Below are 8,277 nucleotides of genomic sequence, written 5' to 3' on the forward strand. Positions count from 1 at the left end.
TTTCTTGGCCGCCACCTTGGATTTCACATCTTTTTTCACCATAGCCTTTTTGAGGGCTGCACTCTTTTTTTACAGCTTGGCTGTTTTGGACTAGATTTCACTTCTTTTTGTATTTGTATTTCTCAAAGCCAGCCTATGGCTGGCTTTGGTACTTTTTTAACCTATCTTTTTTTCTTTACCACAGGAAGAAGAAAAGATGAAGCAGATGTACTTTAAATATTTCTGATTTTATCAGTAAATGTGAAAATTATATATATACGTATATATATATATATATATTACATATATTTATTACAGAACTCTCCATGGTGGTTTCTTTGTAACTGAACACTCTACGAGGTGACTTCTTCTAGCTGCTCCCTCTACAGGGTGAATTGTGTGTAGCTGAAAGATCTACAAAGTAACTTCTTCTAGCTGATCTCTCTACAGGATGATTTGTTTGTAGCTGAATTCTGTACAGGTGATTTGTTTGCAGCTGAGCTCTTTACAGAATGGTTTCTTTGTAGCTGAACTCTCTACAAGGTAACTTCTTCTAACTGATCTCTCTAAAGGGAGATTTGTTTGTAGTTGAACTCTCTACAGGTGATTTGTTTGCAGCTGAACTCTCTACATGATAGTTTCTTTGTAGCTGAACACTCTACAAGGTAACTTCTTCTAGCTAATGTCTCTACGGGGTCATTAGTTTGTTGCTGAATTCTCTACATGGTGGTTTCTTTGTAACTGAACTCTCTACAAGGTAACTTCTGCTAGCTGATCTCTCTACAGGGTGATTTGTTTGTAGCTGAATTCTGTACAGGTGATTTGTTTGCAGCTGAGCTCTTTACAGAATGGTTTCTTTGTAGCTGAACTCTCTACAAGGTAACTTCTTCTAACTGATCTCTCTAAAGGGAGATTTGTTTGTAGTTAAACTCTCTACAGGTGATTTGCTTGCAGCTGAACTCTCTACATGATGGTTTCTTTGTAGCTGAACACTTTATAAGGTAACTTCTTCTAGCTAATGTCTTTACGGGGTCATTAGTTTGTAGCTGAATTCTCTACATGGTGGTTTCTTTGTAGCTGAACTCTCTACAAGGTAACTTCTTCTAGCTGATGTCTCTACAAGTTTTAATCTTTGACTTGTCATGTTGATCATGACAAGGAGGGGGAGAATGAATGGAAGATTGTTAAGTATTAGAGAATCTGGACATAACCATATTTTAGATGTTAGCAGAATCAGCTGTTTATTTCTAAGAACTGTTGACTCATTTCTGGTAATAGCCTATTTGGATATAAGAATAAGCTGTTTATTGTTGAGGCCTACATGACACATCAGGTGATTGGACTGAGGTCACAACAACAACTTGCTATATAATAAGGGCTAACCGAAAGCAAACCTCCTGAGTCTGTAAGGTTATAAACTGGTGGCATTATTGTTAATATTGAATTTATGAGTAGGATCAATAAGAAGTATAGTTAAGAAGAAAACAGTCAAAGGATTCTACCAGTGCTGGTGAAGAAGATATAGTTTGAGAAGAAGACTAGACTGACATTTAGTGTTAATTTACTATCTATTTTTTTTATTGCTGCTAAATCACAAAAATTAGCAATATTTAAAACACATGATTACATGAGTTGTTTATGTAAGGATTAATGATACATAATAACAGTGCATACTATAGTGTAAGGTTTTCACCATAATTCAAAGTGGCTTACAAGTGTATGTAGTATCAGCGGCGGAGGAAGTAGTTGATATGAGGGGGGGCTGGGCTGACCCAGACTTATTTCTATAGTTTGGTAAGGTGAGACCAAAAAAAAAAAAAAAAAAAAAAAAAAAAAGGTCACAACCAACTGACAAGAGCTTTTCGCCTCACTAGCTACCATTTCTAGCTGATAAACTACATAAAAATCCTTTCATAGCTCGCTACACACTGACTACTTTATTAGAGTGACTGCTCTATTAGAGTATCTCGATCTTTATCACGGTTTTCAGCCCCACTCCAAGAAAGGTAATTTCGGTGTGATATCATTCCGAGGGGGGGCTTTAGCCCCCTAGCCCCCCCCTTTCCGCCGCCTATGTGTAGTATAATACCTATGCTAGCAGTAAACAGGATGTGTGCAGCTTATTAAGTTACAACATGGCCATATATGTATTAAACTGGTACTATGACTTCCTTACATTTGATAGGTTATTTTAGTAATTTCCTGTGGTGATGTTTCTCTGTGGTGAAATGCAGTCATGTGACTATTATGGGTATACATAATGATTACATCATGCACATTACGGGACATACCTGTTTGATGCCAGTGGACCTTCAGCATACACTAGATTTTAAGGACTGTACATATCTTGTATGTATGCTGTAAAGCAAATAATAAATAAATAAAATAAATAAATAAAGTGATTGTTAATACAAGGGCTACAATGCTTCAAAATTAGGTGCAGTGGTTTGGGGGACTTGTTACAATGGCTACAGGGACATAAAAATGAATATGTACATACATTATTAGAATCAAAAATTAGTTTCAAAATGATTCCATAGGTAGTTAGTAAGTTTTTTGCTTGATTGTTGCTATACTAAGATTACAATTGATGATGGGTAGTGCATTCCAGATCCGTGGTAATCGATTGAAGTAAAAGTTGCTAGTTAATACATGTGGTGGGGTTTCTATTGCGTTGTAATTTGTTACTTGTAGCTACCTAGACGTGTAGGATGCAAAACTAATAAAGTTATGAATATTAAAGAATTGTTTGGCAATTTTAAACACTTGTTTAATCAGAAACATAGCCTACGCAAGAGGACATACCCACGTAACTATACACTAAACCTAAGGCTGCAGCACATGTTGCTGCAGACCTTCAGTGCTGGTCACTGTAAAGCATTAATACAATACAATACAATACAATAAAATTGTAGTCACATCACACGTGACAGGAGAAGTTTGGCTATGTAGGCTGCACACTTCCTGTTTACCACAATCTACTGCGAAACGGCTATAAAAGACTGACAGTGTTGGGCAAGTTACTTTGTAAAAGTAACTAGTTACATATTACTTGCAACTGAACTATTTAGTTACAGTTACATATTACTCATAAAATAAAGTAACTGTAATAATATTACATATTATATTACTTTGTGTCCACAGCCTTAAGCTGTCACGTGTGAAACTACCACCTTATCACGTGACATGATTGCGTTGTTGGACAATATGCAAATTTTGGTTATAAGTAAGAAGCTGGTGAATAAGCTTCATTCAGTAGGCCTCGTTACTTCGCTGTGGCTAGGCATTACTCAGAGGATAACTAACGAGATTAGTAACTTCGTTACTTGTAGTAATAATATTACGTAATATTAGACTCGTTACAGTAACCATATTACTTAGGTAATGCGTTACATTTGTAAGTAAAGTAGCTTGCGTTATATTACCTGTTTTTATAGCGTATTTCGTTATATTACTTTGTTACCACAAAAGTAATAATATTATGTAACGCGTTACATAAGTAGCGCGTTACTCCCAACACTGAAGACTGAGTAGCAACTGTACGAGACTTAGATTGCTCAAAATTATCTATCAGTTGCTATTGCTTATAGCTGATAAGCTGGGGAACCTTTGAAACTGGTTGGCTTTGATTCTGATCACAGATTTTTGAATCCGCTCGTAGGAAACGCCTACTCTCCATCCCTAAATTCTAACTTCTAATTGTGATTCTTGAGAACCACTGTAGGCTATTTAACCTCAAATTCAGCAGAGACTCTGATGAATTATGCGTATACCAGCAAAGCTACGCAATTATTGCGACAGCTTGAGCCGCTTACAGGAGTCACGCCCACTGGCGTAGAACTAGGAAAAGGAGCTTATGGGAGAGTGTGCGAAGTGCATTATCTCGGGGCTCTGTATGCTGCTAAACAAATTCAATTAACACTACTACATAAAGTGGATCCAAAATGCGGTGCACAGATGATAGAAGAATTTATCATGGAATGCTCCATTCATAGGTAAGTTTGTTTTGGATCTCACATGCAGCAATTTACAGTAACTGAATACATCTATTTTATAGTAAGCTTCACCATCCTAATGTTGTCCAGTTTGTTGGAGTATATCATCCCCCCGATCAAAGAACTGACATTCTGCCTACACTGGTAATGGAAAAAATGGATTGCAACCTTCTTGAATATGTAAAGAACTACTCGCTTATTCCTCTTTGCAGGATGCTGTCAATTCTCCAAGATGTATCAATGGGTATGTGTTACCTGCACAGTTTGAATCCTCCACTGATACACCGAGACTTGACACCTCGTAATATTCTTGTAAAAGCTACGCATAATTCTCTGGTGGCTAAGATTAGTGACTGGATGGTAATGAGTACAGTATTGGAAAGCAGAAACAGGAAATTTGAGTAATTTAAGTCTAAGCCCACAGGAACAATTGAGTTTATGCCAGCTGAAATACTGCTATATGATACACCACAATTTGAACCAGAACCGCCATACGATGTCTTCAGTTATGGTGGAGTAATTCTTCACCTGGTAACTGGTGACTGGCCTTCACCAGTAGACTCAAATCCCAACACCATGGTTCTAACTGAGGTCAAACGTCGCCAGCAGTACCTCAATAAGATGAATGGAGAATATGCAGTATTGAAGCCACTATAGCAGAGGAGTGCCTTGCTGATGACCCTACAGAAAGGCCTACCATGGCAGAGGTGTCAAATAGAATCAAGGGCATGAAAAATATATATTCCAGGAAACATCTAATTGAGGTATATATTATGCGTAATATTGTCAAAGACGTGTACTGTAAACCTTAAGTGCAATTGGTGATCATGCAGGCCTATACAAAAACAAGCACTTTAAATGTGCCTCATTTTTCACATTGTTCACTTCATTTTTTGGGTGTAGATCAGTTTATCACTTAACTCACAGTAGCTCTTTAATCCTTTATTTTCACTCTGACCAGTACCTTTGTGTTCATTAACCATTGCTCAGTGTTAAGTCAATGATATTGCTGAGTCCCTAGATCCTACTGAAAAGGCAGGGAACAATGTAATGTTTTGTATGATATGAGATTACTGCACCATACTTAGTGTGGACTATTATGATTATTTGAAAGTGTCAATCTACTAATGCTATGAATCAAGACTAAATAATAGAGAATTGTGTGGTGCAATGTCATGTGACACATAATTAAAGCCAGCAACATGTCATTAACCCACAAAATTTATAATGCTTTCTTCAAACTTCACAATTATTTTTTTTTACTGTGGAGTTGGAGTTTCCCAGAGTAGAATATATGACAATGCATTTTCAGTAAAGCACTTTAATTGTGAACAGTAAAGACTTTACATCGTTTGCATTAACCTATTATCGTATGGTCCGAGTATTGTATGCTCTAAGTCAAATAATTTTCACACAGAATCTCCACCATGCGCTTGTATGCATGTGCACGATACAGCAGTATGAGTAAGATTTGTTTACTTTCTCTCACTTTTGTGTTCACACACACTGGAACACGTAATTACATGGATGCTAGGTATATAATGCTTGCTTCTGCTTGGTTGCTTACAGTATATACAACCTCAGTGGTTGCCTAGTTTGTTTCTGCCATGATATTCTCTCACGATATATATTTTGTCGATAAATAATAGATTCACCGAGCTAGTGTTCCCATTTTGATTGTTGTATTGTGTGCATGCTGCCAGCAACTCGTCCAGGAGAACTGAGCTATTCATTTATATGTTAAGGAGTGTCTGCTGTTGTTTTTGGTGTTTATGCTAAATTGCTTTTCCATGAAATGAAATTGAACAGTTAATCATTTCAGTTAATGTGGGATTCACACTGCTACAACGTCTGCTAATCATGATTGCACATACTGTACATAAATTCACCATGTACCCTGTGCTATTACTGCTCATTGTCAAATATATGTAGGTTGTATCGACATAATATATTCCCTTTTGGTCATGTTCAAACTGACATGATAGTATAACATTACAGTAAGGGTGACAGGAAGCTGAGGAAATTTGGGCAGAATTTGGGCAGATAATGTGGTAACTAATTGTGCATGGCTAAATTAACTAAACTTTACCTTACAGCATTAATAGTACAGCTATAACATTACATTGCTATTGAGATACATTGTTGTAATCTGCATGGTACTGCTTATTGATGACCTATTTGCTTCATCATAAACTGTTTAGTTTAACTATGTATTGTGCCATATACACAATGTAAATTTTACCCAGCTTGTGGAGAAGTTTTTTACACCAACCCTGCCCAATAATTTTCTCAGTTAGGCCACTCCAAATAAATTTTCTGTTTCCCATTCTCCACTCAGGCTGGATAGTCCATTTCCCCTGGCCATTATATATATGGCTGCATTTCAAGCCAATATTTGCCTGAGTGTAGCCATAAAAATTGCATTAAAAAAGTATATGTACTAATAAGCTTGTATCTTCGTGTTTTAAGCATCAGGTATAACATTAGCATAAAGTTGTACTGAATTGATAGCACACTGACACGTGAGCTGACACTTTACAAAATCATTGTTATGAGGGCTGTACAGTATGCTGCAGAAATAATGGAAGAATATGGAATAATGGAATCCTTTAAAATAGATGTAGGTAGTGGATGTGAAAAATAATTATTTGGAGCTACCCTTCCCCAAAGTAATTTGTAAGGAGTGTTTATTCATAAAGTGCTGTTACTTGCTTTTTTGCATGGCTTTGTGGAAAATATTATGTGGTTAGAATGTTATGTGCTTGGCAGGTAGGTGTGGTGGAAGGGTGATGTGTATAGCTAGGAAAAGTGTATGCTGTATATTTGTATGTTTGTATACAATAGAAATCCACGCAGGTGCTTGAACCAGCCAGCTGTACAGAGTGTTACTACACCAATCAGAATGTTAAGTATTAAGTTGACTGGGTTCAGAAGCAGTAGCTACAACATCAAATTGTTTTCTTTCTTAATCCACATATCCTTATTTTTGCATAAAAATTACTGTAAGACACATTAAGTACATAATCCCATCACCAAGAAACATAATATTCTTCAAGGATATAGTCTAACATATAATTATAGTCCAAAAGGTAGTGAGTTGTAATTGTGTGAACGTAAATCACACCATTTCTTGGCTGCCATATACTTTAAACTTCACAACTTTTTAAACCATAGCTTTTAAAAGCCATACATCTCTAACTTTCATGGCTTAATTGCTTTGGCATTGATAATTATATACTTCAGTGGTAGTTTGAATTTGATTTGTCAGTACAGCTGTGCAAATTATTCACGCACAATGTACGCATGTCTATATATCCTAGATGCTGTGTATATCTGCATCTGATCATGAGCATAAAAATTTCCCTTAAGAATGATTCTGGATTTTTGTATCATAATAGCATTACCATATTATTTGTTTAATAGTTTGTGTTCATTTCTTATAATTATGATTTAATTTTAACACAGCAATTGCAAATTGTAACAATAAAAATTGATGGAGGAGATAAGGAACATGTTCTATCCTTAACTGACACAACTGACTTTCCAGATTTGTGACCTACATCAAAAAACAATCTCATCTTTTATCTAACTTACTGTATCAATAATAAATAATTTTGTCATGACTTTTTTAATCTCACCTACTGTATATCATATTGCTTATGTGTGTACATGTTTGTATCTATTGTATATGCCTTTCCAGGGGTCTAGCTATAGCACTAGTAGCCCTGGCTCTATTTTTATGACTTTTATGTAATTGGTGTCATTCTTATTATCCAACTTTTATCGCAAGCATTGAATGTAACAGTTTTCCTTGTTATATACAGTAAGAATATTAATATGGTGTTACAATGCTAATATAAGTATTTACTTCTCCAGGGTTCTGTCCACAACTGGTCAACAGTAGTTCAAAGCAACCAATACCTCTAAAAACCCATCAGTACCCTCTGAAATCTGACCAGTACAGTTCTTGCAAATATCACTGATACATGCATGTGCAATATACCCTAATATAATACACAGCATATCAGTTTGTGTTATATTTAGGCCATCATTCAGGAATTTCTGTGCAGAACCCTTTTTCTCAATTATGGTGTTGATGTAATATTTCACAGAGTTAATTATTGTCAATTACGATGACATGGATTGAACATAATATAGAACCACTGAAACTGTATTGCTATAGCTAATTATAGTTTTGTTATAACTTAATGAATTTCTTGACATAGAATATTATGTATCTGTCCCATAATTTAGTAAGCACTTAGGATTTATTGCTGCATGCATGTACAACATATTATTATAA

General features: G+C 35.8%; 1 long non-coding RNA gene across 1 annotated transcript; it reads left to right on the top strand.

Moving 5' to 3' along the window:
- The first annotated feature begins 3,557 nt into the window (after positions 1-3,557).
- Positions 3,558-7,758, top strand: LOC136251406 (uncharacterized). The gene is made up of 3 exons (XR_010699083.1): positions 3,558-3,974; positions 4,037-4,738; positions 7,440-7,758. It is a non-coding gene; the product is annotated as an uncharacterized lncRNA (long non-coding RNA).
- Positions 7,759-8,277: the final 519 nt, after the last annotated feature.

The sequence above is a fragment of the Dysidea avara genome, chromosome 1, assembly GCF_963678975.1.
Source record: "Dysidea avara chromosome 1, odDysAvar1.4, whole genome shotgun sequence".
Lineage (NCBI taxonomy): Eukaryota > Metazoa > Porifera > Demospongiae > Dictyoceratida > Dysideidae > Dysidea > Dysidea avara.